Raw genomic sequence first — 27,267 nt, forward strand, 5'->3', positions numbered from 1 at the left:
GGGATTTTTACACACAGTACCACAACTCCATCAATAGAATTTGTAGTTTATTTGGGTCATCGACATTACCAAAGTAAATAAATCAAACAATTAATATGAATAGTTGGTTGAATTTATCAGTAAGTTAACAACACTTCCAACCGTCTAGGAGGTTCATGAAAGAAGTTTGGTGGCGTTTTGCACTTGCCTCACGCCTCACGCCCATCCTTCCCCCTCCAGTATCAATGGCAGTTTGCACCTATGACCGTGCGCTACCGACATGGCTGGGTGGATGGCCGAACACCATGTACACCTTAAAGGGGTTTACCGCACTGCAACCATTGACCACATTGCCTCCTCAGACACAGTGGCCCTCATTACGACCCTGGCGGAAAGTGACTGACCGGACCGCCACAGCGTAAATAGCGTTTCCGCCATTGCACGAAGGAGCAAAGTGCGGCCCATTCCGACCCATCGGGCACGAGCACCACGGCATGGCCGAAGTGCAAAGTCCGCGATGGCGGAAATGACCCCAAAACGGCCCACACCGCCGCCGTACGGCGCCCTAGGTGCAATACCGCCACCCATCACAGCGGACACCGCAGTGTGCGCCTACCGGAAAGTACGGTGACCGGAAATATACGGAAACGGAAGTTAAAACATGGGCCCGGAACGGGAAACATCCCGCCGTACACCTATAAAACCACTAAAACCACACAACCACTAAAATCACTACCCTGAGACACACCCCAACCCGTCATCCACCCTAGCGAAACCAAGAAAAATGGGAAAAGTAGCAAAGAAAGCGTGCGACCGCAAGCGGCAGGTCCACTTCTCCCGTGAGGAACTCACCGTGCTAACAGAGACCCTCCAGGAGAATGCTGCCGTCGTCTTCTGCACGCAAATGACCAGGACGGCACTTGCAAACAAGAAGGCCATATGGGCTCTGGTGGCACAGCGGGTAAGTGCGGTGGGGACCGCACCCCGCACCCCACAGCAATGCCGTAAGCGATGGGACGACCTGCGGATACGCGTCCGCAGCATACTCTCTGCCAACCGCAACATTGCCACAGCCACCGGGGGAGGTCCTGAATCACCCATCAAGTTGACCCCCTGGGAAGAAATCTGTGCCTCCACCATCGGAATGGAGAGCATAGAGGGAGTCGGAGGGATGGAGAAAGGAGTGCAGACATCCGAAGATTCAGGTAGGTGGGCCAAATAAAACAATGCCAAATCCACAAAGTCCATCCATGTGAAGTACCATGCGTCCACATAGTGCAACAGAAACACATGTCCAGGAGAACGTCCACACACATCGGCCTGATAGCGCACGTTAAAACCCACAATAAATACATACATAATTAAAAACCCCTAAACCACGCACTACACGTGCAGCAGGCACACCCTAACTGCAGGCTGCCAAACAACTGCACCCTCACTCCACACACAAATGAAAGCACCTCCAAGGCCCGGACCCAAATCACCCTCAGGTACCACCCCAATGCATGTGATACAATGCCATTCCAATTCCCACAGACCCATCAATAACCCTCGCCCTCCTTTACTCCACCACAGGGTCCGATCCAAACGACGAGCTTCAGGACACCCCTACCAGCACACCTGCAAAGAGGGCCAAGACCAACGGCCAAAGACCCTCCACCTCAGCTGCACGCATCAAGACACGGCAGCAGCACAAATCAGGTGGCAGCACAGAGGAGGGAACATCAACAGGCACCCCAGCAGCCAGCATGCCCACAACACCACCACCACAGGTCCCCCCAACGGATGCCACAGAAGGCACTGCCTCCGGTGGCAGCAGCACCATAGGTGACACCCCATTGATGGCAGCATGCTCCGACACAGAAGACGGGGATGTCGAAGTCAGATCCATCCATGACCTGTCCCAATCCCCCTGTCTGTCCCATCCCGTACAACATGAGGATACCACGCAGGGGCACCCACAAGACGACGACTGGCCATCCCCCACAAGCCCTGTGGCAAGGCAACATGAGGACAACAGCCCCTCTGTGACACCCCCGCAAATGGCCATGGCCCAGCAGAGGCAACAGTCCCTCGACCAGTTAATCGTGCAACAGCAGCAACTGGCCACGCTCCTCAAGGACCATGCCGATGAATGTGGGGGCACTAAGGCAGACATAGAAACATCAACTGAGACACTTAGGGCAGAAATTGAGAGAGGTACAGAGACACTAAGGGCACAAATGGAGAGAAGCACCGAGAGCCTGAGGGGGGAACTGCATGCGACGTCCAAGGACGTATGTGCCGAACTTGCCGCAGTGCGCCGTGTGCTCACTGAGCTCTCGCAAACCCTTAGGGACATGCATGGACGTGAGCAGGCAGAGACATCATCCGTTGCAAGTTCCGTCCAGGGCAGCCCCCAACGTAGATCTGGGAGGAACCTGCGCTCCACAGGCAGGGGTGCCCCTGATACCCGCAGAGGGGGCTTGCAACAGCGACTGCCCACTGACAATGAGCATCTTTGGACACTGGTGTTCGGGGGGGAGGTAGGAGGGTGGAGGGGGTGTGTTGGGCTCACTTGGGTGGCGGGTCGATAGGGTGTACAACATGATATCACATATGCCATAAAAAGTGCACGATCAACCAATGAGATGTGTGGACATTGATCTTTGTGTACTAGGCCATCATAGGCGTACAGTCCATATTGTGCATGTCCCAGACACACACAGTGCCACGAGTCCCGTGTCCATGTATCAGCCACCAGGCGTGAGTGCTAGAAGCATACATCAATGAGATGCTGACGAATGTCACGGCCCTCCGGTGCCTCGCAGACTCCTTGAGGTGCTGCCACATCCCCACCCTCATCATGACCATCATCAGGTGCTTGCAGTTCTGCGTCAGGGGGCATGGGCACATTTCTACGTACGCACATGTTGTGGAGCATGACACATGCCATCACCATCTTTGCAACCTTCACATGGCGGTACAGGAGTGCCCCGCCAGACCTGCTGAGGCAGCGGAAACGACCCTTCAGTAGGCCGAATGCCTGTTCAATGACTACACGGGTACGTGAGTGGGCATGGTTGTAGTCCTCCTCATGCTGGTCCTGTGGGTTCCGGACTGGTGTGAGGAGCCATCTCTTCAGTGGATATCCAGCATCACCTGTATGTGGACGAGAAACGTATGATGTGGAATGCCATTGCTACGTACGCACACCCCCCCCCCTTCCTGCCAGGTCATTGCCGAATCACATACCCCACATTATCATGCATGTAATGAGACTCACCGAGTAGCCAGGATCTGTTCCCTGCGTGTCGCTCCATGTAGCGTGGTATTGTAGAGTTCCTCAAGACCATAGAATCATGGGTTGATCCAGGGAATCGGGCACAACAATGTGTAATGATCCTGTTGGAGTCACACACCATTTGTACATTCAGAGAATGAAATTGTTTTCGGTTGCGGTACTGGGCCTCCATGGCATGTGGGACGACCAATTCCACATGGGTGCAGTCGATGGCACCAATGCAACCCGGTATGCCGGCAAGTGCATGGAATCCCACTTTTGTGTTGGTAATTTCCTGCTCCGAGCGTGGTAGGGAGATGTAGTCGTCTGCGTGCTGCAGGAGGGCATCGAGCACTTGCAATAGTGTCCGTGAGAACAGTGGCTGAGAAATGCCATGCAACTGTCCGACTGTGTGCTGGTAGGTGCCTGTGGCCAGGAAGTGTAGTACAGACACCACCTTCAGTAGGGGTGGGATGGCGGTTGGGCTATCTATCATGCTGACAAGGTCAGCCTGTGTCATGTCCACAATGGCGGCTATGGTGTCCCGGTCCAGACGGTAGAGGGTGTGGATCTGCTCATCAGTGAGGTTGAACGGATGTGCTCGGAGGCGTGGGATTGCGGGCTGCCTGCGTGGTGGTAGTGGCTGTGCTGGCGGCCCTTGCTGGCCCTGCCTTGGCCTCCTCCTCCTCCTGCGTCTCCTTCGTGCGGCCGGTTGTAGTTGGTGTTCGTCTTCTTCTTGGAGTTGGAGTACTTGCAGTGCTATCAGGTCCCCCAGGGCCAACATCGCGAGTCCTGCCGGTAGCATTTCGGTGTGGTTGTGGGAGGAGACTGGCTGTGCAATTTATGTGTTTTCAGGCTGAATGGCCTCCACCTGTGGTGATTCATTCCGCCTGTGCAAACTGCTCTCCCCTTTGGCCGAGCACGTCCCGCGCACAACGCTGCAATTCGTGGAATGGCATCTTGCTATTGCAATCATGTATTTGTACCCGATGGCCGTGTAACATTGGTTGATATGTTCATTCTGCTGTGGTCCCATTGTTTCACATACTATCTGTGCAGTCGCGAACAGAGTTGTGAAGGGTCAGTGGAACGTAGTACTCGAGTAACGGTGGGCCCTCATTCATCACTGTACCGAGTTGCAACGACGGGCGGGGCGTCCCATTCGTGGGTGAAGGCAGTTGCCATTTTCACAGACAGCCGCACTCGATGGATTAATTAGTGTTTTCAAACGGCCACAGATGCCTCTTCGACGTGATGTTGCAAATGAGGAATTCGAAGGGCGGCGCTTTCGGTTTTCAGCTAGCGGCGAGGAAATGCCCACAGGTCTGACTGCAAATATAACGTTCTATTGTTCAATGTCCTTGAGACAGGGGCCATGGCAAGAATGCAATGATTGATATGAATAGTTTGGGATGCGCAATAGCGACGTGGGCGATGAGGCCGGACGTTCCCAAATACATGTTACTTCACTACACTGGAATTACGGGCTGGGGCACTGTGGATTTTGCAGGCTGCATAACGCACAGACTCAATGGATATTTCTAATGTTATGTGAGTAAATATTCAGGCGTTTTAATCCCGGGATGAGGGAATGATGAATGGATGCATGGGCAGGTGATTTGATACAGAGTTTGCCATGTACAGGGCTTCTTGGGATCTATCCGCCTCCCCTACGCTATGTGATGCAGGGCTGCCATAGTGGGACCATCGTCTATCTGGCCTTGTTGAGCCCTCCCTGTCTCGACGCGCCCTCAGACACTTGTGTCCATGCACGTTACCAATCCCATCAGATGGATTCTGTTTTCACAGGCGCATGCACAGGTACACTCGTTTGTGATGGTGTTTACACCTCGATATAGATAGTTATGAGTCGCAAGTGGTTTTTGGGTGGTGATGGACCTTTGGAGTGGGCTAGCATGCATGTGGCTGTGGATTTAGTGTGATCATTGCAGTGAGTTGTTGGAATGTAGTACTGATGGCCATTCTGTTCTTTTTCTTTTCTTTTGGGTGACAGGTATCTCCTCCCCTTTTGCCACTGCCATCTGTATGCCACTCCTGCAGATGGGTTTTACTCCCGACACCTGCTGCTTCGTGTTAATCAGTGGAGCAGCATTACGATCTTATGGGACGATCGCCAATGGGCCACATGCCCTTACGCAGTACTGGTGGCTCGGAGCAACATTTCGGCCTTTCAGCTGGACTAGTGCCTCCCCATTGGGACGGCCCTGCGGTTCTGTGCGCTTCCATGTTGCCTTTTCGTACGTGAATGTGGCTCTGTGTACCATGAGGGAACAGGGCGTCACACAAGTAGTGGCTGGTCATTTCTTGCGGATGCAGCCCACAATGGTGAAATGTGTTTTGGAGTTCATGGCCTGATGGCTGTATGGGCTTGGTGATTTTGATGTGCATTAAATTTCTATTCTGATTTGGCCCGTGTAGCGTTCTTCTTTGCAAGTGATGTGGCATATGCCTATTTGGGGGGCGATGTATTGTGAGGAGATCTGCACTGGGTTCCAGCTTCGGAGTTTAGTTGCGTGGTACTGTACTGGGCGCGTTTGCCTACGAAGCCCGTGAGGTCAGGGATGGGGGCTGCCAATATGACAGTTTGAATGTTGTCATGCTCAGGGGCGGGGGATTGGGTTTTGTGTAACAGATGCCGGTCAGCCAGGTGGACTGGTGGAATGATGTGATTTTCGGAATATTGCTGGTCACAGGTGCCTGTGTTTGCGTGCGTTTCTTGGTGGGGGACTGTGGTCATGTCCATTGGGATGGCTTCTGTATTCGTGCCATCTGTGCCCTGCAGCTCCCATTGGCCCCTGTTGTGTTTCTTTTGTTCGTTGGCATGCATGGGTGACTTGTACATTTCACTGGTTGCATTGTGACTTCATTGCACCTACGGGGAGTTGTACTTTGTGGGCAGGGAGCGGTGTACGGGCACTCAGTGGGGTCGTTTACGGTTGATTCGCGATGCCGTACTTCTCACCATGGCGGAATGGTGCATTCCGCCATGCTTGATGGCGTTAGGTACATGTCCGCTAGGGTCGGAATTGGCGTACCCTTGCGCCATGGTGGTGTTTACGGTTTGGCATGGCGCGCTCGCGCGTGCTTGGTGCAGTTAGCGTTGGCGTTCACTACGGTGTCGCTAATGGCATCGTACTTTGCGGTGACGGGTCATAGTCGCACCGAGCGCTATTCGATGGCGGTATTGCATTTCCGCCATCGTTTTCCGAATTCCGCCAGGGTCGCAATGAGGGCCAGTGTCTCCAGACTCCCCTTTGAAGACCCCATCCCTGCAATCAACAGATGTATGTATCCCTTGAACATTGTTTCAGTTCTATTGCGCTCACCTCACGCTCATCCATTCCCTTCCAGTATCAATGGCATTTTTTTAACCTATGACCATGCGCTCCTGACAGGGCTGGGTTGATGGGGACTCTTAAGTTGCCGAACACCATGTACACGTCGAAAGGGTTTACCGTACTGTGACCATTGTCCATATGGCCTCCCCAGAGCCGGTGTCTCCAGACTCCCCTTTGAAGATCCCGTCCTTGCAATCAACATATGTATGTGTCCCTTGAACATTGTTTTGGGCATTTTGTGCTCACCTCACGCTCATCCATTCCCCTCCAGTATCAATGGCAGTTTGCATCTATGACCGTGCTCTCCCGAAGGGGCTGGGTGGATGGGGACGCTCAAGGTGCCAAGCACCATGTACACCTCAAAGGAATCTTCTGCAACACCTCAAAGGAATCTTCTGCAGTGCAACCGTTGTCCACATGGCCTCCCTAGACTGGGCATCTCCAGACTCCCCTTTGAAGACACCATCCCTGCAATCAACATATGTATGTATACCTTGAACATTGTTCCAGGTCATTTGCGCTCAAGCCCATCCTTCCCCCTCCAGTATCAATGCCAGTTCTGACCTATGACCGTGCGCCCCCGAGGGGCTTGGTGGATGGGGATGCTCAAGGTACCAAACACCATGTTCACCTCAAAGGTGTCTTCCGCAATGTCACCATTGTTCACATGGCCTCCCCAGATCCGGTGTCTACAGACTCCCCTTTGAAGACCCTGTTGCTGCAATCAACATATGTAAGTATCCCCTGAACATTGTTCCAGGCCATTTGTGCTTGCTTCACGGCCATCAATCCCCCTCCTGTATCAATGGCAGTTCTCACCTATGATCGTGTGCTCGCGCGGGGGCTGGGTGGATGGGGACGCTCAAGGTGCCAAACACCATGTACACCTCAAAGTGGTCTTCCACACTGTGACCATTGTGCACATGGCCTCCCTAGACCCGGTGTCTCCAGACTCCCCTTTGAAGACCCAGTCCCTGCAATCAACATATGGATCTATCTCTTGAACATTGTTCTGCGCCATTTGTGCTTGTCTGATGCCCATCCACCCTCCTCCAGTATCAATGGCAGGTGCACCTATGACCGTGTGCTCCCAAGGGGCCTGGGTGTATGGGGACGCTCAAGGTGCTGAATGCATTGTACACCTCAAGGGGGTTTACCACACTGCGACCATTGTCCACATGACCTCCCCAGACTCAGCGTCTCCAGACTCCTCTTTGAAGACCCCAACCTTACAATCAACATATATATGTATCCCTTGAGCATTGTTTCAGGCCTATGGCACTCACCTCATTCCTATCCATCCCTCCAGTATCAATAGCAGTTTGCAACTCTGACTGTGAGCTCCCGAAGGGGGCTGGGTTGATGGGGATGTTCAAGGTGCCGAACACCATGTACACTTTAAAGGAATCTTCTGCACTGCTGCCATTGTCCACATGGCCTCCCCAGACCCGGTGTCTCCAGACTCCCCTTTTAAGACCCCGTCCCTGCAATCAACATATCTATGTATCACTAGAACATGTTCCCAGGCCATTTGCGCTCACCTCACGCCCATCTATCCCCCTCCATTATCAATGGCAGTTCTCACCTATGACTGTGCGCTCCCGAGGGGGTTGGGTGGATGGCAAACACCATGTACACTTCAAAGGGGTCTTCCGCAGTATGACCATTGTCCTTATGGCCTCCCCGGACCCGTTGTCTCTATAGTCCCCTTTGAAGACTCTGTCCCTGCAAACAACATATGTATGTATCCCTTGAACATTGTTTCCGGGCCATTTGTGCTCACCTCACGCCCATCCATCCCCCTCCAGTATCAATGGCAGTTCTCACCTATGACCATGCGCTCCCGAGGGGGTTGGGTGGATGGGGACGCTCAAGGTACCAACACCATGTACACCTCAGAAGGGCCTTCCACACTGCAACCACTGTCCACATGGCCTCCCCAGACCTGTGAAGACACCGTACCTGCAATCAACATCTGTATATATATCCTTTAAACATTATTTCTGGCCTATTGAGCTTTCCTCATGCTCATCCAACCCCCTCCAGTATCAATGGCAGTTCACACCCATGACCATGCACTCCTGAGGGGCTGCATCGAGGCTTGGTGGGTGTCAACGAACATGTCACACATTCACATACATACCCACTTTTCTAAGCCTTTATAAACACCTTCACAGTTCACCAGGGAACATCTCTGCAATCCACAAGGTATATCGCCATCAATCTACTTGTTCCCAGGCTTGCTCAATCGGCTCATCTGTGCGTCCATGTAAGGGTGGGTGAACTATTTCATTCTGTAGTTTGATCGGACGCAGCTCGGAAATGTTGTATTGTTTTATACCCAATGTACACTGTATTCTCATTTTAATTTAACTCAAAGAGTTCACCATTATCGTATGTTTTATGTATTTTCATCTCTGGAATTAGCACATTTCATTGCAGAGCATTGTATCAGAATGTAATGTTTCATAGTCCATGTTTTCAACGCATGTTTACTTTTGGTGGTTCAAAGATTATTGAATGGACTAGTAATACGTTATATTACATATAACAATGAGTTCTGACTAATTTGATCGCCGTGAAAATTACACAAATTAAAGGAGTTTAAACAAAAATGTAAAACAATGTTTACAAACAAAGCTATGTGATCAGTTATTTGCTCACAGTGATACTTTATTAATTTTAATTATTATTTATATTTCTTTAACAGATCTTATGGACATTTAAAAAATGCCTTCATGTATCATTTTTGATTGCCCTACTGTGAGCCATGTCAAAACTCCTGGCACAGTCCTGCATGTATTCCCAAAGGATTTAGATTTAATAAGAACATGGCTTTCAAATTGCAGATTTCCATTGTCCGAGATTGAAAGCAGAGCCAAGGATGGCTTGGAAGATGTGAGGGGTAATCGATTCCACGTCGACAGCATGCACTTCTCAGACGATATGACGAAGCATCGCACTACACTAAAAAGCGCTGCCCCAGACACCTTTCCAAATTACTTCCAAATGCAGTTCCAACTAAATTTCAGCACACGCTGGCTCTGGTGAATGGTGGACAAAGAATTTGTTATGCATGTTGGTATAGAAAAAAGAGTTCACTCTATACACATGTCTTATAAATGATCTTGCAATCTAATGAATTAATGTGGGGAAAAGGTAACACCATGATCGTTTTGACTTTTGGGGAATATTTACATCGATGGTATATTACACAAGTTGGGCTTCTGACTCAAAGCACTGTACTTTTAAACATATTCACTTTAGACTACTTTGTCCATCCCTACTTTCACTTAATTTTTAAAAATGTGATAGTTAACATGTCTTTCTTTACGTAGAGCTCACTGTTGGAAGTACAGACCTTCACAAATGAGGAAACCACAGACACGCTGATTATCCCAATGGTGAGGCCAAGCCACATGCACGTAGTAATGTTTTTGAACGTTGGATGTGGTCAAATTTATAATGCTTATGTACCTTTTCAATTGGACACTTTTCTGATTATATACATAATATAAAAGAGCAAGATTCATTATCGATCACTATTCAGGAGTCAACAGCAACATCACTCACCCATCAAGTAATTATTTTATACTAATTCTTTATATGCGACTGAACAATACATGCATGTGGCGTACTTCAAATTGAACCGTATTGAAGATTATTATGTGTAATATTAGTTATTGTCAAGGATGGCACTCTGTCAAGAGTGGCACGGGCCCCCAGGTATGGTTTGGGTGACTGTGCTGATGTAAGGTGACAGATAAGTACACACACAGCAGGAAACTCAACAAGATAGAAAAGTAGGCCACTGTAGTTGTGACCAGAAAGGGGCAGGAAATACAAAGATACAAACAAACTGAATTCCCTCTTGGGGTGTATGCAGAAATGGAAAAGAGTATTCCACGGACCTTTGGAAACTCCAGCCTTCTGCACAGATTACTATTACAAGGGCCCACTCTATGCTCATTGCTGGGAACAACAGCTGTGGGTGTCTGTAACACTGAAAACTCGACAAGGGAAGGGGCAGTGGTTGCCTGCCGGGAACCAACAGTCAAGCTCTGTACAAAGGATCAACATAAGACACAAGAGAGACAAGAACAGAAATAACCAGAGAAAAGGAAGTCTAGGAGAAATCTAGCAGAAGGGAATGAAGGAAAAAACAGTACAATAGAAACGAATGAAGGAAAAAAACAGTACAATAGAAATGGGTAAACTAAAGGGGAGGACAGAGGACTCAAGGAAGAGAAGGACAGGGATCAAGAACAAGGGGTTGCAAACAAGGAAAAGAGCAAGGGAGCAGCAGCCAGGAAATAGGGGGGGCTGCAAACAAGGAAGCAGGGCTGCAGTAACGGATGGCACAAGGTGCAGAAAAACTGTAGTGGATTGCAGAGGGCTGTAGTAGGCTGCAAGACAGAGAGTCCAGAGGAGCAGGACTGAGAGCTGTAGCAGGCGGCAGACAGAGAGCCCAGAGGAGTAGGGCAGCAAGGAGCGAGCCCAAATGAACAGGGCGTCGAGGCAGGGAGTCCAGAGGGTCAGGGCTGAAAGCAGAAGAGAGTAGCAGACTGCAAGGCAGGGAGCCCAGAGGATCCGGGCTGTAGGCAGTGGAGAATTGCAGGTTGCAAGGCAGGGAGCCCAGAGGAGCAGGGCAGCGAGGCAGGGAGCCCGGAAGGCTAGGGCTGTAGGCAGCGGATTGTAGCAGGCAGCAAGGCAGGGAGCTCAGAGGAACATGGCTGTAGGTAGCGGAGTGTAACAGGCTGCAAGGCAGGGAGCCCCAGAGGACCAGGGCTGTAGGCAGCGGAGGGTTGCAGGCTGCAAGGCAGGGAGCCCAGAGGAGCAGGGCTGTGAGGCAGGGAGCCCAGAAGGCTAGGGCTGTAGGCAGCAGAGTGTAGCGGGTGCAAGGCAGGCAGCCCCGAAAGAGCACTGGATCGAAGCAGGAAAATGCAGCAACAGGAACAGCATACAAATTCGAGTCACAAGACAAAAAGGGGCTGGGAGGACTCTTGATGCAAGAAACTGAGCTCCTGCAGGCAGCTGCTTAAATACACCCCTGCCCTGTACTGAGGCAGGCTAATTGGCAGCACCTGGAGCAGCCCACCTGAAGGTAATGTGCCTCTTCCCTCTCTGGTCCTGAGATGGTGGCAGCAGCACTGATCGCTAGGGCTTCTGGGGATTGTGGTTCCAATACTGACGGATGTGAATGGCCAGGAATTGATAGCTGTAGCAAGGTGCATTATGGTACATGTAGTTAGCTGAATTAAATAGGAAAGTACCAATGTCGTACAAATGGAAATTAAGGACCAAAATGTGAATAGGGGTTGTTTAAAGAGTATTATGAAGATAAACGAGTACCGTATCGTTCATGATTGTTGCCAATGTGTGCGCCAGTGGCACAGGCGTGACAATTATTGACAAGAAGAGTCTTGTAGGAGTGTCTCTCAATATGGACAATTGTCTGCATCTGATGTTTTCTTTTTAGTTTTGCTTTTACATCCATATTAAAACAATTACTTTGCTATAGGGGGATGCTGGAACGTCGACGACAATACCTTCCTCATTTGAAACCGGTACAGAGGATGAGGTATGCGTAGTTAGAATTTGCATTACATTGGTAGTTGTGGATCTACATTATTTGGTTTGATATTAATATAAAAGGTTTTTTTTCAAGAAATGTACAATACTGTTGGAAAAGTGCAAGAAATTCAATCAACAACCTTGTTGTATTTATCACCCATAGACATGCAACAATTAAAAAGTAAAACCTTGCCAAAAACTTATTATGAAACTGAAATGCATGTGGCCGTTCACTGTATGAAAGTTTTCTGTTTTTGTTAATAACATTTAACTTCCTACCCAAAGCAGAATACATTAAAATGAAAACATTATAGCGCAAACTAATTTGGGAGACACCATTTTAAGCGCTATGTGTTGCAGGGTGATATCACATCAACTCTATTTGACATCTCGGAAGGTTATCAGGTGAAATGTAAAATATATATGTTGAAAACATCACACGTTCCAAGTGTTCAACAGGACTTTGCTACGAATTTCCAAATTGTTTTACAACGACTAACCTTATCATTTCAAGTCAACAATAATTTAAAACAGCTTAGTCGAGAAGTACTTTGTGAGATCAAAGATTGTACAATTGAATGTGCTTGACAATGTACTTTTTTAAAATTAATGTTTTTTCCAAGGAATATAGCACTAAAGTGGTATACATAACATAATCTGAAATATCCTTTATCATCACATCTGATTGGCATTGTAATTTTTAATATGTTCCATTCTTTTACGTATGTAAAGTAGGTTCTATTTGTAGATATGTACATATGTTTCCTTGAGTGGAAAAGACATTTGCTGGGTTTATACATTGTAAAATGTTTTTTTTCAGCTTTGTCTTGTGGTCGGCACATTGAAGTCCTCTGTTCCAACAAAAGTAAAGAAAACAAGGGTAAAGAATGAACCAGTTTGTTTAGGAGACGTTTTTAAGTGGATATTTTGCTGATACTACATGTTTTAGTTGTTAAATCGCATCTTCTTTATGTGTGCTATAAATTGAGCATGTTTTTATTTCAAACTGTTGGAGACCCATGAGGAAGAGGAGCATAAAGACTCAAACAACAACAGAAACTAATGATGTTGCTTGCCATATGGATGTCACTATGCAGCGAATACGTTTTGAGGCACAGCATGGTCTAGTCAAGGTTCAGAGTCGAGATGCAGATGTCCAGTGGCCAGAATATGAATGCAATATCACCAGTGAGCCATGGAAAGTAACCATAGATCATTGCTACATTGCAAATCATCACTTAAATGAAACTGAAGGCACAGAAGATGTATCAGAAATGTTTGCAGCCTTGATGACACAATCTAGACCCTCTCAAACATTCAATTACCCCTGGTTCTCCAATTCATGGGAAAATATCACAGCCTGAAAAAACTGAACCATCTTTGCAATCATTGATGAATCTGCTCACAATCTCGACTTCAGTATTCTTACTTAGGGGGGGGGAGTTGTCCACCACCATCGAATTGCATACCACAATACTGCAGGATGATAGGCTTTTAAAGGAACAGAAAAACATTGTATTTGACTGGTGCCTGCTAGAGATTATACAAATGATTACATGTGATCATAAATTATGTAGGTGGCTATGTGGGGAGCCATTGGTGAATTTTACTCACATAGTAAAGGCACCAACCTGAAAATCCAGGCTAGCTGTGTCCACCAACATAACACATTTTCATGGTCAGCACCATCTATGCTTGGAAACGTGCCTGCTGGAAATTTACTTTATCTGCTTTGCTATTCAGTGGATCAACGTTCAGTAAAATTTCAAGTTTCTGTCCATTTGTGGGACTTGGGTTCCTTTCTAAAGGACAGTACTACAAATATCAGAAGGATTTCTTGTTCCCCGCTATTAGCCAAGCCTGGAAACTCAAACATAAAGCAATTGACAGTACAATCTGTGGCAAAAGGTCATGCTTGCTGGCGACAGACAGTGTAACAGCCCAGGAATTTCCGCGAAATACTGCACTTACCACTTTCAAGACATGGAAAGTAAAAGAGTTTGGTCATGGTGCAGGTGTCTGAATGTACATTGCCTGTTGCCATGGAGAACAATGGTTTCATTAAATCAATCAAACTTCTGGAATCCAGGGGAATGCAAATAGGCCTGATAGCTACTGCCAGGCCATGCAAGAGCAGTTCCCAGACATACAGCCTCAATTTGATGTATGGCCTGTTGCAAAATCAATGTCTGAACAAATTACAGCTGCCGTTAAAAAAAAGAGGTCCGAATACATTATAAAGTGGTCTCAGACTATCAGCAACCATTTGTTGAAGCTCAAAAACGTGCAATTGATCTGTAGAAATTCTACTTGAAAAGTGGCATTCAATGATGCACCATTGTTCCAACATATACTCTTGGAGAGAAAACAAACATTCCACAAATGTGGACATGAACCTTTGACTAAGGAGCAGGAGTGTAAGAAGAAGTGGTTGGTGTCAGGTTCCCCTCCTCATGCAGCACTGGAAATAATTGTGTGCAACAAAACACTTTCAAGAGACCTGAAGGGACTCACCAAATTCTGCCACACTGGAGATTTAGAGGTGTTCCATAATATGAGCCTAAAGTACAGGCCAAAAGGTTTGCATTTTGGCATACACAATATGGAGACCAGAACAAGACTGGCTGTACTTGTGCACAATGAGAACGTTGGGAAGGAACAAACAAGAAATGCAGGAACTTTCGGGATGCTTCGTTATCACATGCCGTTTACAAAACCAAGCAAACAGTGGGTGGCCAAGTCAATATTCCAGGAAATGGATTTTGAATTTGTGAAAGATCTGACATTGACTGTGCTGGCCGTGCATACACATGGATTGGCTCCAGAGTTTGTTTCCAGGGCCCAGACTATGCCACACAACATTGAAAAACAGGCTTGTCCTCTAAAACTTGAACTTGTTGAGAGGTTGACTTCTAGATTTAAATGATTTATAACTGTCTTCACTAATGCGAGAATATATAAGGGCACAGCGGAATTGGAAAGAATTAAATGAGTATATGAAGGGAAAAGATGCTCAGAAGGGCAGAGGTAACTTATATTTGCATACAAAGAACAGCATCTCGAGGGCCTAACACTGAGTATGGATTGAGCTCCTTTCTTTAATTTAAAATTATTATTCAGGTTATGATAATGACAATGTGCATTTTGTGTTTTTTCGATATTTTACTTCAATATTGCTGATCTGAGCTGTATGAGACACTAGATTACTATTGAGTTTAATTTAAGAACATGAATGAAATGGTTGAGTTAATAATTCAAAAGTATTATTGAGGTGTTAGGGTTGGTAAGTATATATTATATATGTATTAAGTAATGTTGTGAATTTGTGTTGCAAAGTTAATAGTCAAAAAGTACTATTCAAGTGTTAAGGGTGGTATGTTTATATTACACATGTATTAAGTAACGTTTTGAACCTTTGTTGCACAAGACAGCAATGACCAGTATCACGTTTTTTTAAAGAACTTTCAAATATTGATTTCCACTAATGAATACATTACACAATTAGTGGAACCAGTAGTCAATTTTGTTTATATAAATGTTTGAATGTGAGTTAGTAGCTAGTGGCAGGTGTTCACATTTGGGAACCTGCAAAGGTCCATTTTGGGGAAATAAATGCAACTTGCAAGAATGATATCAGTGCTCTAAGGATCATGTACTAAGCGTTTGTTATTTAAGGATTGGCCAAAATAAAAAATAGAACATTAATTATATTTACATTTAAATTTATGTAGATCAAAGTGGACTGAGCAGTTTTGACCTTAATTTGGTCATTATATTGGCATATGACACGCCATGATGGTCAAACATCATAGACGCGATGACGTCATCACACCATGTTGTTAGATTGTTTATTATTGCCGCAAGTGCAGCAGTAAGATTGCTGAAAAGATTACGTGCCACACTTTGCTCGCTTTTCATGGAATGCCGTGTTTTTAAGCCATACAGCAATCTGGAGGCAGACAGTCGCCAGACAAATGTAAATGGAGCCATTTTTGATAGGATAGTTATAGGACAGAGGTATGATTTGCAACAATTATACAATGATCATTTTTAGTATTATCTGCAGGTTCAATTAAGGATTGTGAGACTGATTCAGGACTATTAGCTCTCAAACTGTTATAGAGGTAAGATCTGCTTATTAGGGGTTGTTATGTTACGTTCATCAGGGTATACATAATGGTATTGTTGATGTCATTATATGGCATTATTAAGTGCCAAGTTATGTAAGGATTGTAATAGCCAAGTTGTTGAAATGGAGGAAACACAAATTCTATTGATTGTCCTAGTAAGAATATAGACAAGGTGTGTTTTGACTTATTGGGTACCATTCTTTAGGTATCTTTGTATGGAGTTTTGATAGAGAAGTTTGAATATCATGTTGAAAGAGCATGTGGCAACGAGTTTGGGTGATTTAATGGTATGGTGTTCGGCTTGGGCCTCCCTCTGGAACAGCCTCCCTGCCTCATTGAATCTTGAGGAGAACCATCTCTGGTTCCGAAAGCACCTCAAGACCTTCCACTTTGCTTCTGCTTTCTCTCCTCCTCTCCCCTGCTGAACGCCTGGCTGAAACTGAAACTACATTGGTCACCTAGCTAGCCTCTGTTCTCGGGCCCAGCTCCCCTGCCCGCCAGTTGCACACCTGAACTGCCCCCTGCACTCGGGGACAGTTCACTGTATCCTCAAAGCCCCCTACCAGCACCTACCACCTGATGTCTGCACTTACCCTGGCACCTGCCACCACCTGGCTGCACTTCTTATTTATTGTATTTTTTTGTTTTTTATTTATTTTACTGTTATCCTATGTACTGCACTGCCCCCTCCACTTTCCCCTCACACTTTTTCCCTTTCCCCCTCCCCTACACTTGGACAATCTCAATGTTACCTGGCCTAGTAGGATTCTTGTCTCTGTCTTCCCTTTGTTCCCCCTCCCTTGCCTCGTCACGCTTTGAAACACTTGTGTATAGGCGTGTTATAAATGCCATATCATATCATATCATATCATATCAATTGGTAACTTTACACATAGTATCTGCCAAGAACTATTATTTCTTTTTATATAGAAAAGGTCCATTGAAATTGATCATTTATGGGCTAAACTTATCCCATTGACCAATGATATGATATGATATATGGCATTTATAACGCGCCTATACACAAGTGTTTCAAGGTGCAACGAGGCAAGGGAGGGGAAACAGAGGGAGGACAGGAACAGCTATCCCATTAGGCCAGGTGACATTGACATCGCGCAAGTTCAGGGGAGGGGAAAAGGGGAAAAGTGTGGGGGAAAGGGGAGGGGGCAGTGCAGTACATGCTTGCAGATCACCCATTTGAAGGAACCCCCCATTTTTTTTCCTGAAGCAATCTAAGGTACACAGCTCAATGAGGATTTAACCCTCTCTCATTTGATTTCTAGTTTTCACATGCAAGTTTGAATATGTTACCCAATGTTTGGACAATGTATTGATTAACAAAAATAATGTAATGGTAATAACACTTGCAATGTTAATGTTAAATAATGTATTTTTATTTATTTGTTTTTGCCGATGTAATTGTGTTAAACATGCATACATGGTTTCATGTTACCTTTCTTTTCTTTATTTTGCTTTTGCTCTGTCATTGTATATAGGTTGAAACCTAACATGTCAGTGTGAGTATTTGAAATATTTGCCTCTACTCCAAAATCATGGAAAAGTTTTTGGAGATTGAAATTCTTGAGACATATGCTTTTCAATTCTCTAAATCTCTTTTAAAAGTCTAAGTAAAATGTTCATTACGACAAATCAAAAATCATCTGTAAATAATGCGATCACGTCTTTGAATATTTACAAAACAACAGAAACACGATTTAGGGGGTAATTCATAGAATTTAGCACACAAGTGTCGCACGCGGCTTGGGTACAGTGTGCGTGTGCGATTGTCTGCGCCAGCCGTGTGCGCTAAAATCCATTTCCACGCACAGCGTATTCATGGATTTTAGCTACCAAAACCAGCCGTGGTGCACAGTGATGCAGCGACCCTGCAGCAGCACCAGTTACGCCCCCAAGAAAGTCCCTAGCGCAGAGAAAAGCCATCAAAATCCCCAATCCAGCGCAAAGGGCTGCGCTAACCCTGTACAGTATACATGGCCGCAACACAGCACACGGCAAGTGGGGAATGGGTATTACTGGGATGCGCAGGAATTTTCACAGGCGATTGGCCCTGTGCAGTGGGGTACATGTATTACTGGGGTTCGCGGGAAGTTTCACACACGAAAGGGCCCTGTGCGAGTGGGGTACGTGTATTACTGGGGTGCGCGGGAAGTTTTATACGCAAAGGGCCTTGTGTGAGTGGGGTACGTGTATTACTGGGGTTCGTGGGAAGTTTCACTCGCGATTGGCCCTGTGCGAGTGGGATACGTGTATTACTGGGGTTCGCTGGAAGTTTTACATGCGAAGGGCCCTGTGCGAGTGGGGTACGTGTATTACTGGGGTTCGCAGGAAGTTTCACACGCGAAGGGCCCTGTGCAAGTGGGGTACGTGTATTACTGGGGTTTGCGGGAAGTTTCACACGCGAAGGGCCCTCTACGAGTGTGGTACGTGTATTACTGGGGTGCACGGGAAGTTTCACATGCGATTGGCCCTGTGCGAGTGGGGTACGTGTATTACTGGGGTTCGTGGGAAGTTTTACACGTGAAAGGGCCCTGTGCGAGTGGGGTACTTGTATTACTGGGGTTTGATGGAAGTTTTACACGCGAAAGGGCCCTGTGCAAGTGGGGTACGTGTATTACTGGGGTTCGCGGGAAGTTTCACACGGGATTGGCCCTGTGCGAGTGGGGTACGTGTATTACTAGGGTGCGCGGGAAGTTTCACATGCAATTGGCCCTGTGCGAGTGCGGTATGTGTATTACTTGGGTGTGCGGAAAGTTTCACACGCGATTGGCCCTGTGCGAGTGGGGTACGTCTATTACTGGGGTTCGCAGGAAGTTATACACGCGAAAGGGCCCTGTGCAAGTGGGGTACGTGTATTACTGGGGTTCACGGGAAGTTTCACAGGCGATTGGGCCTGTGCAAGTGGGTTACGTGTATTACTGGGGTGCGCGGGAAGTTTCACATGCGATTGGCTCTGTGCGAGTGGGGTACGTCTATTACTGGGGTTTGGAGGAAGTTATACACGCGAAAGGGCCCTGTGCGAGTGGGGTACATGTATTACTGGGGTTCACAGGAAGTTTCACAGGCGATTGGGCCTGTGCAAGTGGGTTACGTGTATTACTGGGGTGCGTGGGAAGTTTCACATGCGATTGGCCCTGTGCGAGTGGGGTACGTGTATTACTGGGGTGCGCGGGAAGTTTCACACGCAATTGGCCCTGTGCGAGTGGGGTACATGTATTACTGGGGTTCGTGGGAATTTTCACACGCAAAGGGCCCTGTGCGAGTGGGGTACGTGTATTACTGGGGTTTGCGGGAAGTTTCACACGCGAAGGGCCCTGTGCGAGTGGGGTACGTCTATTACTGGGGTTCGCGGGAAGATTTACATGCGAAAGGTCCCTGTGCGAGTGGGGTACGTGTATTACTGGGGTTCGCGGGAAGTTTTACACGCGAAAGGGCCCTGTGCGAGTGGGGTATGTGTATTACTGGGGTTCGCGGGAAGTTTCACATGCGATTGGCCCTGTGCGAGTGGGGTATGTGTATTACTGGGGTTCGCGGGAAGTTTCACACGCGATTGGCCCTGTGCGAGTGGGGTATGTGTATTACTGGGATGCGCGGGAAGTTTCACACACGATTGGCCCTGTGCGAGTGGGGTACGTGTTTTACTGGGGTATGCGGGAAGTTTCACACGCGATTGGCCCTGTGCGTTTGGGGTACGTGTATTACCTGGGTTTGCGGGAAGTTTTACACGCGAAAGGGCCCTGTGCAAGTGGGGTACGTGTATTACTGGGGTTCGCGGGAATTTTCACACGCGAAGGGCCCTGTGCGAGTGGGGTACATGTATTACTGGGGTTCCCGGGAAGTTTCACACGCGAAGGGCCCTGTGCGAGTGGGGTACCTGTATTACTGGATTTCGTGGGAAGTTTTACACGCGATTCCGCTGTCAGAGCGGGTACGTGTATCTAGCGGGGTGCACGGGGAGTCCCAGACATGAATTGGCAGTGTGGGTCCTCCCAGGTGTGCCCTCCACCCATCCATGGCCCCTGCAGGCAACCCACAACACAGGGGTCTACCCTGCACCCCTGGCCATGCCCCCCAGCCAGCACACATGTCACCTTCCACTAGTGATCACCAACTCATGTCCCCCTGCACCCCCACCCCCATCAGTCAGGGGCACCTGCTAGCAGGCCCCCACTCATGTCCCACACATGTCCCCCAGCACCTCCACCCCCCAGCAGTGAGGGGCCTCTGCTAGCAGGCCCCCACTCATGTCCCCCAGCACTCCCACCCCCCAGCAGTGAGGGGCACCTGCCAGCAGGCCCCCACTCATGTCCCCCAGCACCCTCACCCCCCAGCAGTGATGGGCACCTGCAAGCAGGCCCCCACTCATGTCCCCCAGCACCCCCACCCCCCAGCAGTGAAGGGCACCTGCCAGCAGGCCCCCACTCATGTCCCCCTGCGCCCCCACCCCCCAGAAGTCAGGGGCACCTGCCAGCAGGCCCCCACTCATGTCCCTTACATATCCCCCTGTGCCCCCACCCCTCAGCAGTGAGGGGCACCTGCCAGCAGGACCCCACTCATGTCCCCCTTCACCCCCACCCCCGAGCAGTGAGGGGTACCTGCCAGCAGGCCCCCACTCATGTCCCACACATGTCCCCCAGCACCCACACCCCCCAGCAGTGAGGGGCACCTGCCAGCATGCCCCCACTCATGTCCCCCCACCCACTCACCCACCCAGCAGTGACATGCCCATCTCATGACACAAACCAAAAGTCAACTATGTACATCAACACATGTCCGTCACACACACACACACACACACACACACACACACACACACACACACACACACACACACACACACACACACACACACACACACACACACACACACACACACACACACACACACACACACACACACACACACACACACACACGTTGCCATTGATTGAGTACACCCACATGTCAACATGCATGAACCCAATGAGTGAATCCCACACATTGAAGTAAAAGATCAAAATGTATTAACATGAATACCAATTGAAAGTACTTAAAGCATAAAATAATGGCAAACATGAAATGAAATGCATGTCCAAATAAAAATAAAAAAATCCTAAAAAAATCCAAGTCCAAAAGAAAAATGGCCAAACCTCTCTTTCCACCAAACCAAATCCAAATAAAACGCAAAAAGGTAAATCCATTGATCCATGTTGAAATTAAATTAAAATGTCCAAATAAATCCAACGTCCAACTATGTACAATACAATTTTCAAGGGTCCATGAGCCCAACGAAAAAAAGGAAACCTATCTAATAACCTACCTGTCAGGAATAGGGTCTGGGGCAAGCCTAGACGACAATATTGTAGGAAATAGGGAAAAAACTACGATTCCCAGCATGCTTAGAGGCGCAATGTAGTCCCGGATTCGCGCTAAGAGACAGCTGGAGTTCATTACTGGTGTATTTTGCCATTAACCGCTCTTGCACAGGTGCTGATAATTAATGTTGTGCAGCACGGGCGGCCACGACGGCGTGTGTGAGGAACGCAGGAGGAAGAGCGAATGATTTATGTCCATGAAGGCGGATGAAGGCTTTCGGCAGTAAAGGAGAGTGTCTGGCCCGAGCATGGTTAACCTTGCTGGTTAACTTGGGAGGCAACGCGAGCATTCGCGCAGCTCTCCCAATATCTCCCGGGCCGCAGCGGTGAACAATTCCTCCCTCTCAGACCGCTGCCTTTGCTTCTATACGCGGCAGCTGCTCCACTGCGTTTTCACAGCGTCATATCAGATCGTCCGGGTGTATTTGTGAGTCACCCGGACTCGAAGATAAGTATCCTGATATGTGTTTGTTTATATTGGCAAGAATTATGTTTACTTGATACGTTAAAAGACTCAATTAAGTTTGGCAGGCTGTATGTAACATTTTCTCCAGGAAAAGTATGAGGCAATACTTACCGCCGGAACATTTCTCCTGAGAGATAAAGGGCAAGACTGTTCATCCCGATTCTGAAGGGAAAACTTGGGTTATGTTACTGCTTCTGTTTGCTCATGTTTAATGTCAGCCCTTGGGGCCATGTGTATGTTGACTTCATGTAAGGGAGTTTCCCTTGTATGTGCCATGTAGTTCGTATCGCTCTTGTCCGCTATGTGTTAGCTACATGTTATACTACACGGTCATAAGTATGGTCATGGTATAGGATAATTAAGAACCCTAAGCGCTTAGGAGGCTAGTAAAACAGGTAGTATCAAGTAGGAAGTACTAGGCTATATTTTTGGTTCAGGATTAAGTATTGTATTGCAAATGCATGTTGTCTGTTCCCTACCTTTCCTTTGTCATTCCACCCCCTTTCCCTAACTCTGTCTTCCCCCCATTGGCTGCCACGTGGTTATCTGTGTATTTCCATTCAGAGGCCCGTGCCAACCACGGTGGGAGGGTCGATCTATTCGGCTTCTGTGGTTCGGGAGAGGGGGTTGAAACCCTATCTCCTTATTAGACTTGACACTACAAAACAAAAAAACTATTTACAAAAGTGTGGGCCATAGTCAAAAAGCCCCAAAATAAAAAAAATAAAAGGAAACCTAACACTATAAACTATTTACAATGGCGATGGGCAAGTCCTGCGGCTCACTCATTGATGTTTTCGTCCAGGGCATCATCGAACTCCATGTCTATTTTCTGGAGGCGGGCCTCTGTCCTGGCCATGAGGTCTCGAGGCACTCTGCCCGCCTCAACGCCCGACGCATGGAGAACTCCGCCCTGACCATGGTGAGCCGTGCCTCTTCTGCCCGCCGCCGCTCCACACCTATTCGCTGGCCCAACCGCAGCCACATGGAAGACACATCCATTCCAGGGTCCTCCTGCCCTCTGGCCGATGCCTGCCCCCCTGATGTCGATGGCCCCGAGCCATCATTGCTCCCACCTAGAGCCTGCTCCTGCTGCTGCTGCTGCTGCTGTCCATGTGCCCTGTCCGATGATGCCTGCACATCCTCCATCAGCTGGTCTCCAGTTGTGGTGTCCACCCCTGCTGGACCGCCGACTCCCGACTGTAGCAGGGATGGGATCTCCACCAAGCTGGCTGTGTTGGTCAGGCCAGGTCCACAGGGGGCCCTGGTGGAATCTGGGCTGGAAGACGGCAAGGAGAACGACTGGTGTATAGTCTCCACAGAGGAGGAGAGGTCCGCCAGAGTGCGTGTCACATGAAGGAACCCACCAACCCAACAGTGCCACGTCGCGACGCTGCTCTTCGTGATGGCATGCATTCTCTGCCCAAGAAGAACGCACGTCATCACGAATGTCACGCGTGCGCAACGCGACACCAATCAGGACGGAGCCCATACCTTAATGGGACCCCTCGTCCGCAGGTAGGGGAGAGGCAGATGAGATGGCACTCTCCCCAACCTGTGGACGGGCCTGGGGCGGGGCTTCCCTGCTGGTGCATGGTGGTGCAGTCACAGGGTCACGGAAAGGGACATGCACAGGCCCCTCCGCGGTGACCTGTGCTGCCTCCTGATCCTGGCCCTGGACTGCACCACTTGCACCAGTGGTACTACCCCCACCAGGCCCCATGTGCGGCTCAGTAGCGGACTCCTCCTCTGTGGAGACCACCAACCTGGATGTCTCCGTACCGTCTTCTGGCATTGCAAGCCCATGTGGGGGCTCACCCGGCCCTTCTGCCACTGCCGTAGTGGCAGACGCGGCACCAGCCCCCTCGCTCCCAGATGATGGCAAGTCCTGGGAGGGTGGCTTGGCCTTGCGTCGCCGCCCAGTGGAGGCATCCCCGCTGCTTGGCTCCACAGCGCCGTCTCCGCCCTCTTCTTCACTTGACGCTGCGTAAAGGGAGACATAGAACACAAGCATCAGGGTGCAGTACAATATTCCCCTAGACAGGAAGCAATAACACATGAGTGGCAGTGTCTAACGTCACTTATATCCTGTCCCTCCACAACACATGGGTGAATGCATGCAACACACATGCATAAACAGGCATGGCGCCTGCAATCAACATCAGCATCCATGTACAAGGGCCTCTATTAATCAAAATGTTGCCTTCAAACTCACATGCATCCTGGCTCACACTGATCCCATGCACACACATCACCGGAGGGTCATGCATCATGCCTTGTACGCCACAGACACAGTGGATAGAGACAGTGCATACAATGGTGACCGTACTGCATGAGTGAATCTACACATCATCATGGACATGTGTCATGAATCCATGGCATATCGAAGTCACAGACACACTTCTCAGACACACACACATGTGCACCATACATGTAGATGACAGCAGCACCCATCCCTCACACCCCCACCATGTGCAAGAACTGACACTGGCATGCTTTCATGTGTGCATTTGCCATACAGCTCCCCATGTAGCATTGGAACTCATGCACCAACCATGTGGTTCGCACATTACTGGTCTCACATGCATGACCATGATGTCCCTGCACACACACATCCATACATGGCCCATGTCACACATACAGGCAAGTATCAGACAACCAGCACACTGCAACATGCCCTGTCTCGCATACCAATGCTTGGCCACTTACCGCTCAACTCCAGACAGGTCTTCCTCTGAAGGATCTGGGCGTGGAGCGCTGAGCATACGTGTTCCAGGACCCTCATCTGGATGTCACTCATGCTGAACCGGCCCCCCTCCGCGAGGCGCCGGGCCTTGTGGAGGGTCCTGGACCTGAAATCCTCTCAGCGCTACTTGACGTGCTTGATGTCGCGGGTTGCCACCCCCTCCGCGTTGACGGCAACCACAATGTCATCCCAGATCCTCTCCCGTCCTTCCTTGTTGGTGCGTGATGTTCCGAAGAGGGCATCATAATGTCCCAGGACATGCTCCACCAGGACACCAACTTCCTTCACACTGAAGCTGGTGGCCCTCTGCCTCTCTGGCTGGGGGTCGCCAGTGGTCTCAGATGGTGTTTGACCCAACATGGCGACCCCCGAGGCAGGCGTGGGTGGGCAACGGGGTCCTGGGGCTGGGCTGTGGAGCGATGGTATCCCAGTCGGGAGCCTTCTGTTCCAGCAGGGGTGCACACAGCAACTGGAACCCTGGCTAACGTGCAGGCACTAAATAGCAGGACACGTGGGCAGCAGGCAGTCAGGCAGCAGCAGATTGCAGGTGGGAGCATGCTCAGGGCTCTAGGGGGCAGTAATTCAGCCTTCTGGGCAGGAGCGTGGTCTTCTGTGTGTTTTCGCGTGGCCAGCTTGATACGGAGTGATTTGGCACGTGAAAAAATTGCACATCAGCGTGTAATTGGAGGAAAGGCCCTTAGCGCGTAAGCGTGTCAGCACACGTACGCGTTTTCATTGGACCAAAGGCCCTTAGTGCGTAAGCACTTCTCTGATGTTAAGTGCGTGGGCGTTTCCCTCGTGACATGGGCATAGTGGTTCAGCGCGCGTGAAAAACTGCACGTTCACGTGTGAATGCGTGGAATCCGAGGAAAGGGCCTGCACGTAAGTGACGTGATGCACGCGGGCGTTTCCCTCAGCACGGGTTAAAGGTGAGCGGGGCCAGCAGTTCGCTGTACGTGCCTTTCGTGGAGACCGAGGTGTGTAGCTGCTTCTTTTGTTTCGCGCGCGATCACATCTTCACAGCAATCAAGGACGTATCTCTTCTTTTGGTGGGGGTATTGGCTACGCATGTTTTTCATTATCACGCTAGTCAGACGGTGAGTCGCGTATGCTATTTTTCCCACTGTGGGTGCCCCTGTGTATCGCACCTGTTTTCGAGGTCATAGTAGCCTGCGTGTCCCACGCGTACGCGTTTTTAGCGTTACTGGGTGCCACCGCTTACTGCGGGAGGTTGATTCCACGCACGTAGGCTGCAGGGTTGCGTGCACGGTTTTACTGCAGTTTTGGGGTGCCTGAGCGTAGAATGACCTGTCACTACATCACTGGGGTCACATACAGCCTTGCAGGTGCAGGGGGGCTGTTAACATCTTGCATCCCACCACCTTCACCCCAATTGCCCAGGTCAATTGTGGTGTACACCTCCCATTGGCACTACTCCATCTGTGCCGGCACTACTCCATCTGTGCCAAAGGTGAGGGGCGCCTCAGCTGGGCGCACTCCTTGTGGCGGGCGTGGTCAGGGACGTGGTCGGGGTGACCAGGGAGTAGGTGGACTCCAGGGTGTCCAGGGTGGCTGCAGAGGGGGAAGAGGCAGGGGTGCGCCACTTGAGCATGATGTTGTGCCATGTGTCGGTGCAGTCATGCCACCACCCCCTGTGGTTATGGGAGATGCAGCTTCTGCATCTGGCACTGGTGCCCGTGTGACCCGGCAGTCCATTTCATCAACTGCCACGGGCCCAAGGGTAGTGGTAGCTGCAGGTGCAGCTGTGGACACCACCATCCAGGCTCAGGGTCTGCCAGCGCAGGCTGCGTTGGCAATTGAAGAGCCCTTGGAAGATTTCCAACAGGCCCGGAGGGAAACCGTAGGGGCACGCAGGGCTGTCCTGACCAAGACATGTGTCCCTGGGGCAGTAATGTCATCTGCTGCCCCGAACAGCCGGGTGTTGGCAAGTGCAGGGGCAAATGCAGCCAACAACACCCCGGTTGTGAGTCTGCCAACCAGGACAGTCGCGGCCAATGACCCTGCCACAGCGGATGTTGCTGCGCAGGGTCCATTAGAGGGCACCAGCTGCTACTGACACAAGTCAGCCCTTTGGTCGTCCCACCACCTGCCACTCCCTTGGCTCAATCCACTGGTCCCACTGGCCATACTGATCAGGGCGGCATCAGCCAGCCAGGGTCTGCGCCACAATCCAAGAGGAGGAAGGTTGCACCTGCAGCACAGGCTGGCACCCCACACACAGCCACAACCGCCTGCACGTCGAGGAAGAAGCCTTTCTGCAACCAGGAACTGCACTACCTCGTGGACTACGTGTGGGACCACAGCCGTGACATGCTAGTGGGTGCTAATTGTCAGACTACAGCTGCCCACCGTGATACC

This window comes from Ambystoma mexicanum, chromosome 1q (assembly GCF_040938575.1).
Source record: "Ambystoma mexicanum isolate Mex_15411 chromosome 1q, UKY_AmexF1_1, whole genome shotgun sequence".
NCBI classification, from domain to species: domain Eukaryota; kingdom Metazoa; phylum Chordata; class Amphibia; order Caudata; family Ambystomatidae; genus Ambystoma; species Ambystoma mexicanum.